General features: G+C 37.5%; 2 long non-coding RNA genes across 2 annotated transcripts; one reads left to right on the plus strand and one right to left on the minus strand.

Moving 5' to 3' along the window:
* Window positions 1-2061: 2061 nt before the first annotated feature.
* Window positions 2062-22805, minus strand: LOC148132398 (uncharacterized). The gene is made up of 3 exons (XR_015747955.1): window positions 22671-22805; window positions 4947-5003; window positions 2062-2778 (listed from the first exon to the last, which is right to left on the minus strand). It is a non-coding gene; the product is annotated as an uncharacterized LOC148132398 (long non-coding RNA).
* LOC148132399 (uncharacterized) lies at window positions 21088-24665 on the plus strand. Its single transcript, XR_015747954.1, has 2 exons — window positions 21088-21196; window positions 22699-24665. It is a non-coding gene; the product is annotated as an uncharacterized LOC148132399 (long non-coding RNA).
* Window positions 24666-25073: the final 408 nt, after the last annotated feature.

Raw genomic sequence — 25073 nt, forward strand, 5'->3', positions numbered from 1 at the left:
TCTGCTGAAATCAAGCCTTTTAGTGATTAAAATGGGAGAACTCTACAATCACTGTCATTTCATTACCTCTGAACACATCTGGTGAAAGCACAAAGAGATCATGTGGCATTTAGAAATGTTCTGGATGATCGATGTATTGTGCTGGCAGAATGCTCTGTTTACCCAGAATTTACCAATTGTCCTGTTGATGCTGAATCATCCATTATGTAGCTTTAGTATTTGTATGACTTTCCCTCACCCCACTGAAAGTCTGGTTTACCTCAGAAAAAGCATCCTGTTGTTAATATTGTTTGGATGTTTCACAATATTTCTAAAATTTTACATCTTTGTCACATCACTTCTACCCAAAATATTTCTCTTCACAATTGCTGTTTTGAACCCTGCAGAACTAAGTTTTCTAGAATGCCCATTGCTGTGACATTGTTGTGGCAGGTTTTTAGGCCTTAGGGAGAGACCTCTTACACATAAATGTATAGGGAGAATTTTGCATGCTGCAATGATTATGTCAGCCTGAAAGGAAAGCTACAAGTGAAATGGCAGACACTGATAATGAATTTTATGAAATTTGTCTCTAAAACACTGTCTCTTATGTATAAATGATCAGAAGAAAGCAAGGGCAAATGTTTACCATTATGAGGATTCAGAAGGAACAAAAATTGAACAAGCTGGGGAAATCATGTCTTATTGATTCATAGGATGGGGAAGTAGATTCATGGGATGGGGAAGTAGAAGAGGCCACTGACACAATTCCTTTAATTGTCCTGGACAGTTATTGATTCATGGAATGGGGAAGTACTAGAATGGGCCACCAACACAATTCCCCTAAGTGTCCTGGCCAGTTCTGTGGAAACCTGATTTCTCCACAATTCTTTAAGATCCCTGTGCCCTGAAACAAGCAAGGATTGTAGATTGCAGGTAGCTTAAATCACCTCAGGAGAACAACTGGACAGGTTTATATGCATATGAACATGCCAAGTGTGTGATGGTGGAGGCTCCAAAGAAGGTGCATTGTGTGCCTCCATGATTTCCTCATAAGTTTATCCGGGAGAACTCTTTGGGTGATGAAGTTCTTATTGTCATCTCCCCCAGAAAACTCATTAATGTGGCCAGGAAGACCTGCTATGATAGATTCATAAGGCACTTGGAAGATAAAACTGCTTGTGTTTATTGTGGCATAGTAAATTCCTTATTTTTGATAAGGAATATATTGAGGTATTCAGTACACCATCTGGTCCAATTATATGGGATATTTTAAAGTTTACAATGCTTGTAACATGGAAAAGATGATTATAGCTGTTTATCTGCCTCATGCTCTCTTAGCCTAATTGGTCTGCCTAATAAAATGTCAGAAAACAATGGGCTGATTTGAGTAAGATTTGGGAAGGTCACAAGGGGCAAGAGAAGGTTTCAGTACCCTGCAGAACTTCATTCCTTCTTTTCTTTTCCTCTCCCAGTCCCTCAGGAAATAAAAAAACAGAATTCAGCTTTTCTTATCACAAAATGAAGTTATACTGAAAACACCCTGATGAACTTGACATGAAGTTATAATGAACTTATTCATTTATGAGAAAAGCCTGTAAAACAAAATAAGGTTGAACAGAATGATTGGCAAATAAGAGAAGGGTGAGTGAGAAACATTACAAATGTCATCTTAGGCCAGTTACAAGCTTGGTGTAGGCTGTCATCTGACTGAGACCAGCAAAGAAAAATACTTGGCTACTTGCAGTCCTTGAACCTGCTTTATTGATATTAATACCGAACATGATTTGAAACAAATTGTTTCAGTTTGTTTTTATGCTTTATGATGTACACTGCTCAGAATCACTTGTTGAGATGACTAAAGAAATCAAATAAATAAGTTTTAAAAATGATATTGAAAAGAGGAAATGCACGTCGTGTAAATTGGGACAATGCACATTAATTTAAGATGCCTTAAAATATCATTAAAGTACCTGGGATTTTATCATTATTATCATTATTTTATTATAATATATTATAATATTTATAACATTGACATTATTTTATCATTCTTAGGTCATCTTGACAATAAGAACAGTTTTAGATTAGAATTCACTTGGAGGGCTGCAGTTTCATGCAGCAAAAAACAAAAACATTTATTCACTCATTTCAGTACATTTTGTTTGTTTATCAAATTAAAATATCATCCATCTCAGTCTCAGTCTCACATCTTGATGAGAAGATTAGGATGTGATTTTCCCCCCAAGCAAATTGTTAAGTCTAATCAATGAGAGACCATCATCCAGTCCAATTATATTGAGGACAGAAAGGGGAATGAGTTCGGGTTTGGGAATCAAGGCGGCTTACTTAATGCTGCCTCTTCTAAATTTTCTCTACAACCAACAGATCTGCAAGATAGCCTGGGCCGAAAGAGAGTGTCCCAAATCACCTGGGGACCTTCCATGGTTGAGGGTACACTTACACTTGGTCTTCCTGGTACCAGTCTAGCACCATACACTTGTACATTTAATCTTCTGTACATGTGAATGTACGGAAAATAAGTTTACAAAAGCTGGTTTAAGCATCATTTGCAACAATGTCTTTAAACAGATTTTTTTTTCTTCCTATCGCAAAGACCAGTTTAACACAAGAGGTACCAGTGTGCAGTGCCTGAATATGAACTTGTTTACAAACTTTTAATTTGCCATCAGCCAGGGAGATACAGAGAAGTGACTTTGGAGCAGGGATCTTCATGGCAAAATATTGTTGCATCCGGATGACAGCTTGCACAAGTCAAGGTAAGGTGAAACAGCCTGGTTGCTGTAACAGAAAATAGGAGATCATTATCATGTCAAAGAAGAAAATGTTGCTTTTAGCACAAGAAAAGACTCCATTTGAGTCAGCATTATTACAATGCTCTCTCTCTCTCTTTCTCTCTCTCTCTCTCTCTCTCTCTCTCTCTCTGTGTGTGTGTGTGTGTGTGTGTAGACAGGTCAAAAGCCAAAAATCAGGGCTTAGAGATCTAAAGGTCTTCAAATTTTAAGGAAATCTTAATAGCTTTAAAAAAAAAGACTATTATGCTGTGCAATTTCCCCTAAAGATTCTAGAATAGAATTTTTGTTCCTGACAGATATACAATATATGTCTGTTAAAGATAGACCTACCAGTTCTTTAAACCATATTGATATTCAACAAAAGTAAGGTCTCAACTATGGTTTGATTGCTAAATTATTTCTTCACTTTCCAAAATCTAAGGGATGTCCTGATCCAAGTGTTTAAATCTTTATTTCCAAATCTCTTTAAAATATCTGATATGTACCTAGAAACTCTAAAGGTGTGTGTGTGTGTGTGTGTGTGTGTGTATGTAAGTACAGTATGTATATCCAAAGTGTGTTTTGCTTTATCTGTTTTTAATCTACCTTTTGTTCCCTGCAGTTCCTCAAGATAATTTATAGCAGAAATAAAAATGCCTAAAAGTTAAATCAAGGACAGAGTTCCTGTTATTTGCTTAGCAGAGGAACAGAATTTAAAAGCTTCTCTGCACCTCACTAATTTTATGACACTGCTGTAGTAGTCATGGACCTCAAATGCCAAACAAAAAGAAATTTTAAAATCTCTTATGTCAATTTAGTGGAGATAAAACCCCTTCAGTCCTTTTATTGCATTACCCTTATTTAAAAGAAAGAGAGAAAGAGAAGTTTACAATCGCTCTTCAAACAAAGTAGAACAAAGAATATAGCAATATACCCTTTTAGCTCAGGTTTTCAGTAATTGCCAGGTCTGGTGTATAAATGCACCACAAACAGAGGTGTCTGTAAGGTGTAATCAAAATAGTCAAGATAGAGGCTGATGCAACTGAAGATCTGACCATTCCCCAAATAATTGGAATTATTGTTTTACCAGCATTCAATTCTCAGTACACATTTCCTAAGATCTCTGGCTGAACTTTTCCCTCCCTATCCTTTTTGCATTCCTTTTGACTAGAAGACATTTGGCCTCTGGAGAAAAGAGCTTGGAGCTTTGGCATGTAATGTACCTGTATTTCTAGTATAAAATTGCTCTTCCCAAGATCTGAATGTATACCTATTAGACCACTAAATTGAATGCTCTAATCATTTTGTATGAGATTTCAGGTATTTTTGAATATATCCTAAAGTGATACCCTACAGTACATACCACAGCAACACCCATCGCTTTAACCATTTCCATTGTCTTAACTGGTATCTTAACTCCAGTAAAAAGCTAGGTATTAATACTCAGACCTGCATTTTTAACAACAACCTGCCATCTTCCCACATATTTATCACAAGATGCTTTTCCAAGCATGGAGAGGAGATTATTTGCTTGCCTAATTTCACCATAAGCAGAGGATACAGCACTGGGATGGAGATAACCATCCACGAATCAACATTGAAAGATCTCTCAGAAAGAAAGCCATATCTCCCACAAGTACACCTTGCTACTCCACTCACAGAAAATAGGCTGACACCTGCTCCAAAACTTAACAACTTCCTCAAAAGTAGGGGCTCTCTAACAGTTTCTCTGTGACTGGGCCTTTAAAAGTGTTGACATCAACCACACTACTGTGAAGATATGTAGTATTACCTACTATCCTTTGATCCAACTGATTAAAAAAAACAACATTCCTGCTTGTTATTTTCCCATTAGTTGGCAGCTTTAATGAATATTTTTATATCAAAAAAAGTGTGACAAGCCTTCTCACCAGCACAGCAGGCTTCTTCCAAAAGCATTAAAATGCCTGCTGTGTCAGACTGAGACCAGATTAACTAAACACACTTAACATTTAGACCCAAGAAAGTTCCAGACAACGAGTTTTCCATCTCCAAATTCTGATTCGGCTTTAAAAATGCTCTTTGGTTTCTACAGGCATAGACATGTTTAGATGTTTGTGAGTACAGCACTGACAGGGTACTCACAATCAGCATCCATTCTTTCTACTAATAACTGTGTAGCCAAACAGTACTTGCCTGCTTGCCAGCCACTTCTTCTGTTTTGCACCAAAATCCAACATTTCACTTCCCTATCTGAAAAAAAAAATACAAAAGAGATTAAACATTGATGTTCCTGTCCCGACCATGGTGAAATATCTCCATTGGTTTTTTTAGATTCTTACTGCCATGAAGGCTCATCTTTATTTAGAGTTCTTTTCCAAAGAATGAGGTACTCCAATTTTACTATGAGATTGCTTTATAAATATATTGCTGTATAAATTAGATCAGCCTTTCCCAATCCAATACTAAACCCCCCGAATTCCCAAAAATTAAAGCTTAATGTTAAGATTAGGGTTTAGGGAAGATTAGGGCTTAGGGAAGGCTTAGGGAAGGCAGCAAGGTGGAAATAAGGCCACCATATCTGGGTTATCTAAGTGGTTCTTCTTCAAGCATTGAGATCAGGTAAAACTGGAATCCAATGGTTGTTGTTATTGCTATTTTGGAGTGTTATATCTCTCTATTATTTAGTTTGTTAAATTTATTTGCCACCTAGCTCACAGGGGCTACACTAGGGAGCTCACTACAATAAAAAGGAAGAAATGAAAAGAGTGTAAACAGAAGTAAAATAATAGAGCAATAAAATAAACAATGAAAAAGAACATAATGAGAATACTTCAATATGATAACAAAAAGATGTATGGGTTATTTGCTGGTTATTTGCTGGTTTCAGACACAGTTTGGCTTTGGATATTTATCATTGTTTTTATGTGCTTTTATTATGAGCCATTTGGTATGTAAGATCAATAGCTATACAATATAAATTTTCTAAAATAGATAAATACTGTGTACCCCATCACTACTACATGGGCAGGAAAATGAAACACAAAATTATTTGTTCTGATGTAGGAACTGCAACCCAGATTTGGTAACTCTTGCTATATATTCACTATATCGAAAGCATTATGAATTGAAGATCTTTGGTGTAGGATTTCCACACCATATTAAACCCAAATGTAATTTATTGATTTATGGTTGAATCTAGAGCATGAACACACGTAATTATGATCTCTTCAATAAGTAAACCAGCATGCTAAGTATACTAAGCCTACTAGATATAATGCTGAAAAATTGATGCTAAGAAATTGAACCAGGTCAGTCTTGAAAGAAAAAAAGCAAGGCTGTTATGCTAAAAGTTACAAAGCACTACCACCCCCTCTTTCTCTCTCTCTTGGGTGTGCTTAAGTGGAATATTCCTTTGAATCTTATCGCCTCTGTAAGGAAGAGACCCATCTTCTGATTTTTAAGTGTGGCAGGCTCACATGAAAGGCTTAGAAGAAGGGCTGAACAAGAAGAGGTAGCCAACCTGTGTTAAAAACACAGACATTCTATATACATGACAAAGCAGCTTCAAGTTAATTTTCAAATATAGTTACATTGCAAGATATCCTGCCTTTCAGTGTGGATTAAAAACACTAGAGACAGCTTGGGCATGTTCAAAGAATGAAGAATTACAAACCAAAAGAGAACCATGTTTGGTCCACACATATTTTTTTAAAAAAAGTAGGAAAAGAGCCCCAATCCTTATAATCTTCAAAGAATAATCCCTGGTTGCATTGGAGAGAACATTCTAAATTAGGGAGCCCTCCAACCCTCAGCAGAGCTATCATTCTTCTGGAGGCTAGGGAGAGAAATTATTAAGCCATTGAATGTTGTTCATGTCCATAGGAATCTGCTTTTCTTCAATGTCAGGTTCCCCTAGGTGACTTCACATCTTCAAATATTATCCCAGAGCACTGCAGCAGCATCCCTCTTTCCTATCCTATTACTATTCCAGCAAGAGTGTATCCAGCATAGGGGTGATTTATTATTAATTGATTATGTACCAACACGTTGTTTTTGACTTCTAGCGACCACATAGATTTTTTTCCCAAGGCAATCCATCCCTACCTTGTTATTTCAAGTCTCCCAATGGTGCAGTCATCACCTCAGTAACTGAATCCATCCATCCTACTACTGGTCATCTTCTTCTTCTTCTCTTTCCTTCTACCTTTCCCAACATTAGAGCCTTTTTCACAGAGTTGGGTCTTTGTATAATGTGCCCAAAGTAGGTTAATTTGAGCCTGGTCCTTCGTGCCTCAAGTGAGAATTCTGGGTTGATTTGCTCAGTGATGCATCTGTGTGTTTTCTTGTGGTCCACAATATTCTCAGGGGTCTTTTTCAACACCAAAGTTCAAAAGTGTCAGTACTCTTCCTATCCCGTTTCTTAAAAATTCAGGAAAGAGATAAAGCACTTTCAAATGGAACGTAGAAACAAAACAAAATGAAAACCAAAAAGAAAAAAGAAAGGAATGCATATACATACAGAGGAATAAACTTTATATTAGGGCAAAGGTTAAAGTGAAAACATGATTTTAAAAAAGGAAAAAATTAAAAAAGGGAAACAAAAAAGGAAAAAAGAAATCTTTACAGGACAAGAAGTTTTAGTACTCTCATTTTTTTCCTCTTTCCTGAATTTTTCCCCAACTGCTAATTTCTGTTTAAAAAAATTTATGCTCTGCTTTGCTATTTTTATACAATGATTTATACCATAATGTGATTATTGTTCATTACTATTTAGCTTAGTTTTTTAAAGTTTCTTTTTTTAATTCAAAAACTACATTCTAAGTGTTTTTAGCTTGCTAAGATTTTTTTTAGTGGTATGTTCCTTTGCAGTTAATGGTAGCCTGAAATCCAAGTGTATAAAAGAAAGCTTTTTAAACTTCTTGCCAGAAAGCCAAGATTTTAATCATTTACATACAGTAGATAATATTGTCCCAATGTACTTTAGACTATATTGAATCTTAATATATTAAGAAAGGGATCACTGGTGCATGCTGTGTTATTGTATCAACTGTATGCTTAAATATACAATATATAAATTCAAATTTTCTGCATGCAAACAGATGAAAATGCAACTTTTGCTGTTATGTTTATTGAAATATTTGAGAGAAGGAGAGATAAAAAGATGATAGGTAGAAGATTAGATAGACAGACAGACAGACAATATAAGCATTTTTACTAGTTTGAGCTATGTTTCAGCAGAGATAGGCTAAAATAACAAGGACAATAAATATGCACTCAATAGTGCACTTACTCGATCTTTGAAAGCTTGGAGCTAGAAAATACATCATCCCAAACTATGTGCATCTATTTAAAAGCCAATATTCATTTAATCATTCATAGCCATAATGGTCAAGTTTCATTCAAGTTAAACTCAGTTCTTGTTATATTTCAGGTTTTCTTGGCAACAACACAAAAGTGGGTTGCCATTTCCCGCTTTTGGATTTTTTTCCATTTCCCACTTCATATTCCCACCTGATATTTCATGGTGATTTCTCTTCCAAGTACTGAACTGGATTGTTCCTGTGTCATTTCCAAGGCCAGACAAGGCCAGACTCATGCTATCATTTGCTGAAGCTTCTTAACTCCATTATACAATCAGCAACAAAAACCACTTTGTCAAGGTCAATAAAATCTTAGTTTTACAAGCTAATTGGAGGAAAGGGGTTCAGTAAAGCCAAATGGCTGTTAAATCTAAATTTACCCAATGTGTGTGTAAGTTTTATGTATTTTACATTAACATACTGTATGTCACACTTACATAATTTACACCGCTGTTCCATAAATTATCCACCATGCATTAACCTGATCCAGATTGTTTAACCATACAACAGGAAGCCTTTCGTTTGGCAAAGCAATTTTACATCAGCCTTTGTGTGACAGCAGCCAAAATCAGCTGAATGGTAGCGTATAAAAGTCAAGTTTTTCTGCACCACTGCTCCATTTTTGGCCACTGCCTAAAGCAGTTCTATCCTGCTGTTCTCCCTTCAATTCCTTTCCTTCCCCACCTCTCTGAGCAATAGCACTTATGTTGTAATATTCCTTTCCCAAGACAATACTGCATGCATCTGATATTGCAAGCTGTGATTCACGAAAGCTCATGAAGAAGCAATTGTGTTTGTCTTTAAGATAACACTGGATTCCTGGTTGTATCTGGTGCAGATGACATAACCTCTCTAGAAAATATTACCAATGCACTGTGCTTTATTGCTCAGTTAGGCTGATGCTCCAAATACATATTTTCACTCCATGTCAAGTATAGGGCCTGCTTGTTGTATTGCACCTACAAAGCAAATACAGAGAGTGTGTGTGCGTGAGAGAGAAATAGAATTAGAGACACTGCTGCCTTTTGCTCCAGGTCTGAATGTCTGCTGGATCAGTGGGAAGGAAGAAAATCAGCCACTTCTGCAGAAAGATCTATAGGCCAGCTGGGTGTGTTCCTTAACAGCTGCTGGCTCTGTGCAGACCTGAATGCCTAGTCTTGGCAGATTTGTTCAAATCTCCAGCACTAGAAAACACTGCAGGGTTACTGTAGGTACAGCAGAAGTAAAGCCTGTTTTATCTACTAAGGAATAGAAGCCTGACATTTACAGCTTGGAGGTAGAAAACTATGTATGTAAGGTTTACTGCATCTTTCAAAACTTCAGATTGTGTTTGCTTGGCTGGCTAATAGAACAGTGGTTTATTGAATTAACTGTCCAGATTCACACAGGACACTATAAAAAAACCCCACACACATTAATCTAGCAGATGTGTGCACTGCAGACTCATCTTTAAAGAAGCAAAAGTCCCTTGATTTTCTATCCCTTTTCCTTCTTTGCTACCTATGGATCCTTAAAGAAATCTCATTATTAAGGTTTTCCCATGTTGCAAATTCTTCACTCTCTTTCAATTCCCTCTAGAATGAAAATTGTCCCATGAGCAATCAGCACCAATGGTTACTATTTCCTCTCTTGCTGATACTCAAATCTTATCTGTTGAAACCCTGGCTGTCCTTCCTTGCTAGTTTGCTTATGTTTATTACATCAGAAAGAAACTGATACTATGTTTGCACAAAAATATGTTATGTATATAATTTTGAAATTTAATATTCTGATGCATTATGCATGGAATCAGTTTTGTATTTTCCACAAAGGTGATCCCCAAATATACAGTAGTTCAGTCAGTTCAATTCAGTGGATATAACCATGGCCAGAGGTATGAGCAATTCATTAAACAGGACAGATTTGAATGATCCCTGCCCCATATAAATTTCATAGATTTTGACTCCTCTCATCACAGAGACAGTTTTGCCATACAGATTCTAGAACTACATCATGTCCTTGTTTGAAATAAATTTTTTTGAAGATCTTTGTTTTTTTTTAAAAAGTAATTGAAGCTTATTAGTCTGGAAAAAGTTACAAAACTAAGACTCTGTGGGTGCAATGAAACACAGTCAAGGATGTAGTCTTGATATTGAGAAAAGCCTTGTCTTCTCAAAACCAGTCTAAGAGTCATAAAGTCATGTAGGAACTCCCAGTTATAACAAAATAGTATCCAGGGATCTGCAGGCCCCACCTTGAGTCATTCATTGATTCTGGAAATTGCTCATTTCAATTAGGCTAACTTAAAGCTTCTTTCCCAATAGCTTAAATTTCTTCCCTCCCCGCCATCTGTGTGTGTGTGTGTTTGTGCCTTCAAATCAGTGGCGACTGTCTGGACAAGTCCCTGCAGATTTCTTGGCAAGGTTTTTTGAAAGTTTTGAAAGTTGTTTGACATTGCTAGCTTCCTAGGGCTGAGAAAGAATGACTGGCCCTAGGTAACTCAGGTGGTTTTGGGCCCAAAGTAGGACTGTAGTTCTCTTCTAGTTTGTAGCCTGATGCCTTAACTACTACACCAAACTACTACACTGGATCTTGAGTACAGGCCCCACTTAGGTTGGCTAAAATCAGTAGTCATGATTCCACCATTAGAAAAACTCAGATTGATCTCTGAAAAAGGAGAGAGTAGTAAGGCATATTCCATGGTTTGCTAAGAAGGACATTGATGCTCCTTTCAGATTTGCTAAATAACACCTGGATGACTCTCCAGACTCTTGACAAAATGTTCTATGCACAAATAAATCAAATGTGAAACAAGGGAGGGGGAGCACAGGCAGGTTATATAGGTGTCATTTTGTATGGTGGAAACCAAACACCATATTACATAATAATATCGTCTTTCACCTGTCAAGCATGGAGTGACATAGTTTATGGATGCTTCGATGCCTGAGTATCTGGAAGACTTGCCATCACTAAAGTAAGCATGAATTCTCTTTTGTACCAGAGGATTCTACAGGACACTTTCCAACTATCTTTCTGTCAGCTGAATCTGAAGCAAAAATGAGACATGTAAAAACACAGTGATTCCAAAAGAATGAATGAAGAACAAATCCAATGGCCAAATCAAAATCTCTTAGATTCAATAACTGATTTTCTCATATTTTGGCTGCAATAACTTCAGCCAAAAACTTCCAGTACCTGTCATCATCCATTTTTGTGTAGAAATTTTTGCATATTTTTCCATGAGAAACTGCTTGATTTCAGTAAAATGTTGCCTTGTAGTATGAATTTCTCATTACAGGTTTTGCTATGGCATTTTTGTGCCACTTCTGAAATCTTGTCAAGGAAATTGCAGGGATCAGTCCAGACATTTGCCAGGAATCAAGACTGAGACAAAATTAAATACCAACTTAAAAGCAATGAAGATTGTAATGCAGATGGTGGAATTTTCAGTTAACTGTTGAAATACTAGGAACAATTCCATCTTTACAACAATAGAGAATATTTGTAACTTCTATCACAAGGCAGTAACTCTATTGAATTCTACTGTATAGTGCAATATTAATGCAATATCAGGGGTTTTCAATTCAATGTGTAGAATGTGAAGGATGTGTATTTGTGTTTATTTTCATAGTCATAATGTACACTGAAGATGGTATTTAATTTCATTGTAAGAGGTGCAATGACAATAAACTAAACTAAACTAAACTAAATTGAGGGTTGAAATGAGGGGTCTTTGGTACTCTCTGGTTGGTTGTTTTGTTGCAGATGTTTCATTACCCAAACTAAGTAACTTCATCAGCAGTGATGATTCCATCCACTCAATTCCATATTTATTTCCTGGAATCATGGATTTTCTCTAGAAGGAATATGATGAAAGAAGCACTGAGAGAAAAAATGGGAGGATTACAAGTGGATGATTATATCATCAGATCCTTCCCTAAAATGTCATGGGTAGCAAGATTAATCAGGCAATAAAAGCTTTCTTTGGAAATACTCAAATGTTAAGATGCTCTTAAAGGAAAAACTGACAGTCCTACTTCCATGTTGCTAATTATTCTGTACTGTGAAACTTAAATTGTTGTAAACAATTGGGGCAGCAACTTTTAAAATCATGTTACATGCTAATAAGAAACTCACTCCTAGAGTGCTAATTTTATGTATTCAAAATTGTGCCACACCCACGAGAAAGAAGTATCAGCTTGCTTGGGGGAATCAAGATATGTGCAGGAGTTTGGGGGGTGAGGTGGAAGGTAGAAATTAAAAGAAACAAGAGAAAGACAATGGAGTTTGAGAACCGAGGTTGCTCAGTGGACACAATGCTAGTGGGTTATTTTGGGCTGGCATTGGAGGTGAAAATGAAGTGGAACTACTTTGAACAAAATATACCTTGCTATAATTTATGTTAATGAATTTATATAGCCACTCAGAGTTGTTGAGATAGAGAACTATATATTTTTTCTTTTAATGACCCTGTAATCCCTTGCATCAGGGCGGAGTTAGGGCGACTGAATGGAGCTGAGCATTTACTGGCTGGATTCCCTTCCTGATGCCTATGCGGAGTTCGCAGCAGATATTTTCTTTTTACATCCAAAGAGAGAAATATCTCCCACTAACTAGTATCGAACTCACAGCCTCCTGATTGTGAGGTAAGAGCTCCACATCTAGGCCACCACACCGTTCAGATGGGGAACTATATATAAATTGATTAAGTAAGTAAACAATAAAAGGAAACAAAAACTTTGTCTGCTTCCTTCTAGTAACTGTCTAGATGATTTCTCCCGAGAAACGGAACCTTAATTTAAGTTGTCATGTCATCCCTGCAGTGCTTTCTGACTCAGCACATTGTTGATTTTGCCATGGCTGACCAAAATTTGTGCAGAGATAAGGTGACAAACCGTCCTCCTTTAGGGAGGACAGTCGTCTTTTTGTAAGTTCTGTCCTCTCTTGAAAAGTGTCCTCCTACGTGTCCTCCTTTTTGATATTTGAAGACTAACCTGTAAATCTCCACATTTGATCGATGCCGATCCAATCCGTTGTACGTGATGTGACGTATTTGTATTTGACATGACGATTCGTCAAGGCTCGGTACGGTGCGGTGAAAGGCAATTGTGAGACGCATGCGCTCCACACAGGAGAATTGTTTTGAGAGAGTGTGCCACATACAAGAGTGCACCGCACGCAAGTGGCTTTATGCTTTTTTTCTTCAATTTATTTGTGTCCTTCTTTTCATTGTAAAAAAGTTGGTTACCTTAGCAGAGAGGATATTCGGTTGGGACAGAGTATGCTCAAGAAATGAGAAAATCTGCAGAGATTCTCCTGGCAACCTAAGTATTTAAAAGTACATACGGCAGACAATCTGTGTCATCTAGGTATCACAGGCAAAACTTCTCAGTGTCTAAATAAATCCTGGAAACTGAGATCTCTTGTTTGCAGATCATAAAAAGCAGATGGACTGCTCTTGGCATGTTTGCTTGTCCCATTTACATCTCTGTCTTTTGGAAAAACTGGATCGGCTAGAGATAACAGTAGGATTAAAAAGGGTTGTCCAGTTTTGATGAGTCTTTGCAACTGGTTTGACCTGCAGTGATTAGCCAATTATCATGTTTATCCCATGCCAAAAAAGAGAGGTTAATCTCCTGATTCTTGCATATCGGGACTGAGCATGGCATTTGTTGTTTTGCTCGGCTGGTTGCAAAGCCAAAGATGGGAGAAGAGAGCATACATTCCTCCCCAGCCCTTTTTAACCTCATAAAATGGCATTTCCTCAAACAAAACAACAAAACAACAAAAACAACTTTCCACTAGGATTTTCAAATATTCAGTTGCCATTCAAACACAAGTGCTTGGATAGGGTTGGGAAAGCCATTTCCCACTTTCTTTTAAGTGGCTCTTTTATTGATTTTAATTAATCACTTTTATTTTGACCATTATCTTAAAACTTCTGCTTTGATGCTATAGAAATTGCTTGCACTCATTGGAGATATAAAGCAAAAAAGTTGAAGTTGTGACTGTGTTTTGTAGTCTACTGCACCCAAAAGAGTTGGAAGTCACTTTTTTTCCCTTTTCCTTTTTTTTCTATTTTGCACTACTTTCCCCATTCCCTGCCGAACTATATTTCCATGCAAATTTTATATTACAATAAACACTATTTTTTTAAAGCCTAAAACTCCAGCGTCTAGTGTCCTCAAACTTTTCCAAAGTTTCTAGGCCAAACTATATTAGAAAGATTTTAACAGCTTCCCAAGCTCCCTGCTTTTTTATTTTTTAGAACTCTACCATAGTAAAATATTGGAAATAAACAGTGGCAGTAAAATATATAAAATATTTAGAGACTCTATCTCTCTGCCTGTCAGCAGTTAGTTTTCCAGAAAAGAACAGGACCATATCTGGTGTAGGGAAAAATGGTCTAGATTCAGCCAGGGACTTCTGTGAAAAATATTTCTCTTATAGTAAGATGGCTGGGCAACAACTGGGAGCATTACTGATTTTTTTTTACATTTTTAATCCCAGCTTCTTCCTGATCACATGACCCAGGGTGGAGCTACTATTGAGAGGCTGGAAAGATTTTATTGTTTTATTTCATATTAATTTATTGTTTTATTTTAATTTTCAACCAATTTGGAAAGACTAGAGGTGGCCAGTGGCAGAATGCCGCTGGTGTAACAACTGGTTCGCTAATCACACGCTTTGTGTGCACTTGTGTGCTTTGCGTGAGCTTGCACACTTTTAAATTTATTGACCTTCGATGTTACTTCAGGGGAAGTAACACAGCTGAGGCGCGGCAATCCACTCTGCCACACGAATCAGCCAAGCGGAAATAGGTGAGTACAGCACAGAGGCGGGCAGGTAGGCCCACATAGCAAACCGTTCGGAACCCGCTGATCATTGGAGCTAGGGGTTCACCCGAACCAGTCCAAACCAGGAGAATCCCATCCCTGGAGGTGGCTTATATCAGAATTTCATAAAATAAAATTAATCAGAATGGAAAAGATATAACAATTAAAGAATGCTTTGGATGTAACATATTAAAAAACCCACATTCAATCATCTTTCATCCATCATTTAAAGGGCCACCATTATGGAAGGACTCAAAGGGGTTTACATCAAGAACTCAGTAAAAGCAAATAATCCAAATGGAAAAGAGATAACAGTTAAAGAAAGCTGTGGAAGAAACATATGAAAAACAAACCAGTTTCAGCCATCTTCCATCAATCTTCACACAGTGAGGTCACAAAACACCTCAGCCAGGCTTTTAATGCTTTTCTAAAGTAGAGCAGAGAGGGGCCACCCTGAGCTCTGCAGGAATGGTATTTTACAGGGCAGACACAGCAACAGAGAAGGCACACTTCTGGGATTTGAGAAGATAGCATTGTTAACCAAAGGGAACTGGAGCATGCTCACCATGTCAAATATTACAAAAGAGGCAGGGATAATTGGAGAAAGGTGATCCTATAAATAGGGCTTCTTCAATACCAGGAACTCTATGAGGGAACTTGTGGACAATCGCTTAAATATGAGCCAACAGCATACGGCAGCAGCCCCAAAAAGCCAATGCAATCCTAGGCTGCATCAAGATCACCTGAAGAATTAATATTGCTTTACCACACTTGGAATACTGCACCCAATTTTGGTCACCACAATATAAAAAAGATGTTGAGACACTGGAAAGAGTGCAGAGAAGAGCAACAAGGATGATCAGGGGGCTGGAGGCTAAAATTTATGAAGAACGTTTGCAGGAACTGGACATGGAATCTAGTGAAGAGAAGGACCAGGAGAGACATGATAGCAGTGTTCCAATATTTGAGGGGCTGTCACAGAGAAGAGGAGGTCAACCTATTCTCCAAAGCACCAGAAGGCAAGACAAGAAACAATGGATGGAAACTAATCAAGGAGAAAAGCAATCTAGAATTAAGGAGAATTTTCCTAACAATGAGAACATTTAACCAATGGAACGACTTGCCTTCAGAAGTTGTGGGTTCTCCATCACTGGAGGCTTTTAAGAAGAGTCTGAAAGCTACTTGTCTGGAATGGTATAGGGTCTCCTTCTTGAGCAGGGGGTTGGATTAGCAGACCTTCCAACTCTGTTATTCTATGTTAACAACACGCAGCTCCTTGAATTGCATCCAGAAACCCACTGGCTATCTCAGTATGGTTCTCAGAACAAAGGTATCAGAGGGGTATTCCAAATGCCAGAAGCCATGCTCTGAAGGATGCCCTTACCTCCTTCTGTTAATAAAAAGTTGTTTTGGATGCTATGAATTTCATCACAGTGTTTGAGATAAAGGTGATGGTGGTAGATTATGCTTCCCTGAGGACTGTTGTCCTCCATACAATCCAACTGTATTTTCAAACCATTTTTCCAACTCTGTTGGAAAATCACATGGGTGAAGATTGGGCTTTCTTTAACATATATGCCTTCGGTGTCTATGATTTTTAAGAGTGTGATGAAATTCTCCAGGTACAAGTATATGGCCATTTTCATGAAAAATATTTATTTCATTAGATGTATTGCACTGTTATTATTTTTAAAAATAACTCAAGATAGCAAACACTCTTTTCTTCTCCTATTTTCCCTACTGTGAGGTGAGCTGGGCTGAAAAAAAGTGACTGGTCCAAGGTCACTGAGGCAGCTTTCATGCCTAAGGCAGGATTACAACTCACAGTCTCCCAATTTCTAGGCTGGTGCCTTCACCATTAGACTTAACTGGCTTTTCAGTCTTAAAATACTTATGAAATTATATCCAGTTAATGATGGTCTACATTAACATCCTGTAATTTATGGATTACAGATGTGAGTTCCTCTAAACCACCAGTGGCAGCTACTCTGAGTTGAGAAGACAGAGTAAGCCCTTATTAAGGAACCGCAAAGACAGAATAGCAGACATTCCTCAAATCCAGGTATGGATTGCAGAGACAAATCTTCATTGGTGGGGTAGCAATAGGGCAATGGTTGTCATCTTTTTGGGGTTTTAGCTGTAGGTACCATAGTTGTTTATTTTATTTATTTTTATTTATTTTATTTGGTTTCTCAATTGCTTACAAGATAATAGGTATAAGTAAAAATGTAGTTATGAATACATGGATACATATAAGAAAAATAAAAGAAACAATAGGACAGGGACGGTAGGCACGTTGGTGCGCTTATGCACGCCCCCTACAGACCTCTTAGGAAAGGGGCGAGGTCAATAGTAGACAGTCTAAGGTAAAAGTTTTTGGGGTTTGGGGAAGAAACCACAGAGTCAGGTAGAGTATTCCAGACATTGACCACTCTGTTGCTGAAGTCATATTTCCTGCAATCAAATTTGGTGTAATTAACCTTGAGTTTGTATCTATTGTGTGTTCTTGTATTGTTATGGTTGAAGCTGAAGTATTCATTGACTGGTAGGACATTGCAATGTATGATTTTATATACTATACTTAGATCGGACCAAAGGCGGCATTCTGGCCTATAGCCTTGGGATTTCTTGGTAGCCTCCCATTCAAATTAACCAGATACAACCCTGCTTAATTTTCCATGATTAGCCGAGGTCAATTGGTTGCAGCCATCTGCTATAAAGCAGCAATATTTACTACTAGGGTGAACATTAAAGATCTATATCACCTTATATAAGATGTATCAGTTGTCCTGTCCTCAAAAAGTAACTGAGATTAATTGTGAATGAGAGAGCTAAACCTAGGAGGGAAACATCAGAGGAGTCCTCCATTCTTCTGGAAGGTCTGGAATCATTGAAGAAGATGGTACCTTGAAGAAACTTACACTGTGAAAATTTAAGTCCAATTCTTCTGGCTTTGAAAATCAATGTTTTGGACATGGTCTTGATGTCCTTCAGATTATGACATTCCCAGGCTTTCCCTTTTTGAGTCCAATTCACAGCTATTCCTCTGCTTCTAATCATTTTTAATTCTAAAAGTTCAGCCACATGCTCTGGATATGGTTCTTGCCTTGCCTTCTCTTCTCTTGGCACGAGCAATTGTACAGCTTGAAAATCTATCTACAATTTACTGAGCTTTAACCTGGTTCATTTATCTAAACATATAGATTACTGAAGCCAATTCATTAAAGTTAATAAACTTTTAAAGCAGCAATAACTTTTATTTAGGTCCGTATAGAAGCATGAAAACAAAAGTTATTTTAATGAGTACCAGAGAGATGCTGGGCTCTCACTCTTCTGAGATCTGAAGCACTTCTTCCAAATTACTCTTAAAAGTATGTAAAGCATATGTATGCACGTGTGTGCAAGGGATTGACACTGTGCATATTTAATACTTAAATGTCAGAGGGAAAACAACATGGGATGACTTTTGTCATTGTTTCTTGCTTGGATGCTTGCCATACATATGCCATATGTAATAAATGAGGAGATGTGCTTTCACACTGATGCAACATAGCATAGCTACTTGGAAACAAATAAATAAGAAGAGGTCAGAGCATTCCTGTACCCTTCATAGTTATGATAAATGAGGGATATCAGCAGATACAGCTTGGCCTTTCGTTCCTCCAGAGCCATGAAAAATGCCACAGCAGCCTTCTCCTTTTCTAAATATAATTTATAACTAGTAACCAACAATACTAGACTTAACAACTGCCTCGATCTCATCTTCTGCAATAGTTTGAATTCAATTTCCAGAATACAAATTAAAGAACCCTTTTCCAACAGTGACCACAGCATGATTGACTTTTGTCTCAACATACATCCACACAAAAATCAACACAACGATGTGATCCCCAATTATAACTTCAAAAAAGGCAACTACGATGTTATAGATAAGGATCTCTCATCCCTTGATTGGCAATTTTTATTCACTGGATGCAATACTGTAGAAGACCATTACAACATATTTTTACTTGAAGTCAAAAGAGTCATCAAACTATATGTACCAATAATAATTCCAAAAACCAGGAAAAAAAAGATTACCCATAACAATAAGGAAGCTTCAATCCAAAAAGAGGATTGAAAGAGGATTTGGTGGAAAAACAAACCTGGTTATGTTGCCAACTTCAAAAGCTGATACAAAAATTTATGCCACCAGATAAAGACTGGATGCACCAATTATCACATTAAACAAGAGGAAAACCTTCTATGCACCAATTCCACCTGTGCTTTCTACAATTTTGTAAACAACAACTAAAAGACTCAAGGTCCGTCCCACCCCTGAAAGGGCCTAATGGTAAAGACTGCAATGACGACACCATTAAAGCCAACCTCTTTAACACATTCTTTGGCTCAGTATTTGTAAACAGCAATGCAAAGTATTTACTAGTTGAACCACAGACAACTACAATGATCTAATACAGAAGACAATGTGGAAAAAGCACTATGCAATCTAAAACCATCTCTGTCTATCGGACCAGATGGAATATGTGCCTACTTCTTTAAAAAGCTACCCATTGCCATAGCTGAACCTCTAAGCATAATCTTTGAAAAATCTTTCAGGACCAGCTCCTTGCCAAAACTATGGTCACAAGCCACGGTTATCCCCATCTTCAAAAAGGGAGACCCCAGCCTAGTTGAAAATTACAGACCAATCTCTTTATGCCGCGTCACCTGTAAAGTCATGGAATCAATTATTAACCAATCCATTATCCTCCACTTAGAGACAAACAACCTACTCTCTAATAAACAATTTGGTTTCAGAAAAAAAACTATCCTGTAATCTGCAACTCTTACACTGCAAAAACATATGGACTACACAACTCGATCAGGGCAAAGCAATAGATGCAATCTACATAGACTTCTGTAAAGCTTTTGATTCAGTGGTACACGACAAATTACTCCTAAAATTAAAATCTTATGGTATCTCTGGACACCTGCGTAACTGGATAGAAGCATTCCTGTCAAACAGACAACAAATGGTCAAAATTGGGAGCGTCCTATCAAATTCTGTACCTGTCAACAGTGGTGTCCCCCAAGGCAGTGTTTTAGGACCAACTCTCTTCATACTCTACATAAATGACCTCTGTGATCATATTAAGAGCAACTGCGTTCTCTTCGCTGATGATGTAAAGCTATTCAACACCACAGACAATACTGCTATCCTTCAAAAAGACCTGAATTATGTATCAGAATGGTCAAACACATGGCAACTTCAAACCTCAACAAATAAATGCTCTGTCTTACATATTGGCAAAAAAAATCAGAAAATAAAATACAGGCTGAATAGTCAAGACCTTGTTGATGATCCAGGCTCTGTCAAGGATCTTGGAGTACTCATCTCTAATGATCTAAGTGCTAGAGCCCACTGTAACTACATAGCCAAAAAGGCATTAAGAGTTGTTAACCCAACCTAGTATATAAAATCATACATTGCAATGTCTACCTATCAATGAATATTTCAGCTTCAACCATAACAATACAAGAGCACACAATAGATACAAACTCAAAGTTAATCGCACCAAACTTGATTGCAGGAAATACGACTTCAGCAACAGAGTAGTCAATGTCTGGAATACTCTACCTGACTCTGTGGTTTCTTCCCCAAACCCCAAAAACTTTAACCTTAGACTGTCTACTATTGACCTCACTCCTTTCCTAAGAGGTCTGTAGGGGGTGTGCATAAGCGCACCAACGTGCCTACTGTCCTTGTCCTATTGTTTCTTTTATTTTTCTTATATGTGTCCATGTATTCATGACTATGTTTTTACTTATACCTATTATCTTGTAAGCAATTGACAAACCAAATAAAAAATTAAAAATAAAATAAATTTCTTGAGCAAATTCCAGATTCTGAGAAAAGTGCTTGACCCTAAATGTTGTATGCGTGCCTATTATGGAAAGCACAGGGGATGAAGGAAGTGGCAATCCTGGTTGTGAGTGAAAGGTTCTTTCTTTTTGTTTATAGTCTTGAGTTGCTCAACATCAACCACAGAACATTTTTTTTGTTTTGTGGGGGGGAAAAAGGAACTTCTTCTGTAATTTCTGACATTTTCACCAGGGGTCACTATGAGAGTAAGATATGTGTGCAGGCAAGAGAAATGGGTTTATAAAAGTGTCCCCATGAAGGAGAAAGAAGAGATTTTCAGCATCAGCAGCATGACAGAAAGACCGCTCTTGGCACACATGGGGTCTACTGCTTTTCTTCTTTCTTTGGCAGGAACAATTTTATGTAAGTAAATTATCTCTTCCCCATCTTCCTTTCTTCTTCTTTAATCGTTTAGAAATATAGACTTTTCAGTATAGAGTAAATCAATAATGTTATGAGGAACTAATTGGTAGAGCATCGAAACTGCAATTTATTCAGACTGTCAGACACAGCAGAAATATTTGAGTTTAACACCCCAATTCCAGGATGTGGAGAAATGCATTGGATGGGCAGGAGACGAAGATTAGATAACCAATATGAGAAAGTCTTGGGATAAGAATCTTGTCAGAACTGTCCTCTCTGATTAAGCCACCCAAAACTTGAATGCAGTCTGAAAAAACAAATGATTTCTCATTTCAGGGTTGCTGGGATTATCAGATTTTAAATTCAAAAAAAGTGGAAGCGGGTTGAAAATGGAATATCCACGCTCATCCCTTTTGCCTTAGTCAAGTGGGCTTCAGCGGCAGCAGGAAAATTTACAAAACGTCTTTGACCCTGGATCCTTTCGGATCAAATAGAAGGTTCAGATAGTTCTGCATCCCATTCCAAAAGCATCCATCCAATGCTTCTAGCAAACTCTCCGGAGAAAGCAGACAGGCATTAGTGTGTGATCCTTAGTGCACCCTTTAATTATCCTTTATCCAAACAAATTTAACAAAAATCATTGCTTGTATCACAACCGGCATAGACTAAAATTGTGCTCCCCTTAGATCTGAAGTCTATCTCTAACCTGTGAGACTTCATTGCTTTTGTTGGTTTTGTGCGATTCAAAGGTACTTATTCTTTTCTGGAAGCCCTGAAGACAATTAGCAACATTTTTCAGTTTTGTTTCATCAGTCCATATAGTATAAAATATTCTAAATGGACTTTTGCATCGCATAGACATCTTAAGATACAAAGGCAGGGTTTGTTTGTTTTTTAATCCAATGACTGTACAAAAGTCTGTAACAATATTAAAGGTGGTGGATTTTAATGTAAGAAAACCCAGTTAAAATGAGTCACGGAAGCAATTTATTTCCCCATGAAGGCAGTGGCAAAATTCCATATTTTTTTTGTCTCTTTGTGTTGCCTTGAATCCACCAGACACAATTAAAGGGGTTTTTATTGCGAACTGTAATAAACATTATAGCTCTGCAAGCTTTTAAATTACTTTAGTAATATAATGAATGAGCCACAAATGCAGAATGGCAAACAAATTAATAGTTTAAAAAGGTAAAACAGAGAATCCATAAGCAATTAATCTGACCATTTATTGCTATGTGAAAATGCTAATTAATTTCTCAATCACTGAAGAAGGAAGAGGGCTGGTTGGTTGTAGCCTCTGGAGTAGAGTTGCTGCTAAAATATCTCTGCAATGGAAAATGAGTGCTAATTTTAGGCTCCCCACCATCGAAGGAATTTGAAGGGCTGCTAAAAGACTTTCAATATGGCAAGTCACATTTATCACCACATTCTAGCATGGTCTGTGTTAATCTAAATAATTTCTATGTGTACTGACCATTTCCAATTTCTTTGGAGATTCATAGGTGAAGACTTGTATACCATTGTCCAGAGGCCAGCATCAGCAGTGATAGAGGAGTTTGGCATCGACTATTCTTTGGAATGCTCCACGAAGACAACCTCCATTCCCAATTTTTACTGGTTCCGGCAAATATCCAGTGGGTCAATAGTCCTGCTTGCCTTTTCAATAACTACAACATCTGTAAATAATGTTGGACCAAGCCATATCACAGGTTCAAGACCAAACAAGGAGAATTTTTTTCTGAATATCAGAAGCATGACAACTAATGATAGCGGGATATATTATTGTGCCTTGAGCCTCACACCGTGCCAAATAATACAATCCCTCAACAAAAACCTCCTTTTTTCCTTTCTCAGTGGGTGGGACAAATTCATTGCCATGCTGGGAAACAGCTAACAAGTGTCTGCTTCAGAGAGATCAGGTTCCTTCCTGATGTAGCTGAGAACAACAACGCTGGTAAATGCTTTTTGAAGCCAATAATTGAAATGAGGAAGGCATATCCGAGCTCTCATGCTGTCAGCTGAGCTGCTCTACTATAACAGAAGATTTGAGACCTCCAACCCTTCTCAGACAGAAAACCTATACCATTTCAGGCATGGTGAAGGGCACATTAAAGGAATATTAACTAAAATAGCAATATTTTCCAGTAGCAAAATTGGTTTAAGGAACAAGTCAGAAGCTGTTCTCAGTATTCAAAGAAGCACAAACAAAGTAAATTATCTATCTGGGTACATGTTCTTCTGATAGGATAAATGGCTGAATAGGCTTCAATAAAATCCAGATGTGGGAGAAGGGGGAACTGGGAGAGAAATGAAGGGAAAGACTTTCATTAGCTCTTGTCCCACAAACAGGTCAAAATAGTTAGGCATTCTGCGCTTTGGAAAGGAGAGCAGCAATAAAGCAATTACATCTCAGCTAATGCCAGAATAGGTGCCAGCCTGCTGCCATTGACATACTAATTTGATCCAAATGCATTGAATGGCTATGAATAGAGCTTGTATGTTTATTTGGGTTAGTTATTTACTAACCAGAAGTGATGATAGCTGATGGTTGTAGGAACTATCTCACACAATAGTCATTAGCCATTGTTTAATCATAATCCTAGCCTACCTGTTTAATTGGTGCTTGGAGAAGAACAGATCTGATCTCCATACCCCGAGGGTCTGATACTCTTTATAGTTGATAACTACTGTGAAGTTGACTGGACCGAATTTGGACAGATTTTTCACTGACTGAATCAAACCAAGGATCTTGTAAAATGGATTTGAAGTTTAGCCTTTCATTAATATTTCAGAGTTTTATATGGACGTGGGCAACGGCTTAATTTGTGTAAATTGAAGTGAATTTTATTTTAGTTTATATGTTAGATTTATCTCCTTGGAGAAAGCTATTTACATAGCAGTCGTTCCTCCTAGTTTAGTTTCCTAAGAATTTGATTGATCTGAAAGAGAATGACTAACCCAAAGTCACCAAGGGAGCTTCCATGCTGGCAGTGAATGTGGGATTTGTTGTCTAGTTTTGAAACAAATAGACACCAGCCAGAACTCCCAAGAGAAAACAATGGTAATTTTATTTACTACTATGCAAAGAGGGTGTACTATGCACACAAATCTATAGTAGACATACCTTAAATCATCAATGTTTCCCTTATATTGCCAATACAAATTTACCTCCCACCTTTTCCTCATTGGCTTAGTACTCATGCCGTCACAATCTATCCAAAGTGTTTAAAGTGTTTAAACATTATTTCCACCCCTTTTTACATCTCCCATTACTCTAATTCTATTGCCCCCTGTCCTTATTTACAAATTACCTTTTGTAGTCCTAGTTCCTAGGGGTTGTCTCTGAAGTAACTATCATATCAGCAGAATCTGGGTAAAACCAGTTTCTAGCAAAGCGGAGGCCTTCCTACGTACAGTTCTCAAGCTGTAGCCTAGCTCATGAGATTATAAATATATACTGTACAATGTATTTTCTTCAAAGGCTAGCATGTTTTCTTATAGTTTCTGTGAAAACAATAAGTTTTGTTTCCCACAGTGAATTAGGAACTTGGGTCTCATCAGTTCTAGACCAACACCTTAACCACACTGATTGGTTGAATAAACCACAAATGGCTTGGAACCACAAACCCGCTATGCCATAAATTACAATTTATGAACTTCAGCTGCCATTGCATAAGATAGTAAACCAAAGAAACAGTGCTACTGGCTTAAGAGAATGTGAATTTTTCATAGGTGCTGTAAAAAAAAATCAAACAATTTCTTCTTTCCAAATGAAGAAATTTCAGGATGCCGAAGTGAGAGAGACTGAATATTTTGTGACTACCAGCTCTAATTTCCATCCAGATTAAATCCTTGAATCAGTGCTGCCAATGACAAT

This window comes from Notechis scutatus, chromosome 2 (assembly GCF_049901735.1).
Source record: "Notechis scutatus isolate UNSWTSFEM ecotype Mainland chromosome 2, rNotScu1.2, whole genome shotgun sequence".
NCBI classification, from domain to species: domain Eukaryota; kingdom Metazoa; phylum Chordata; class Lepidosauria; order Squamata; family Elapidae; genus Notechis; species Notechis scutatus.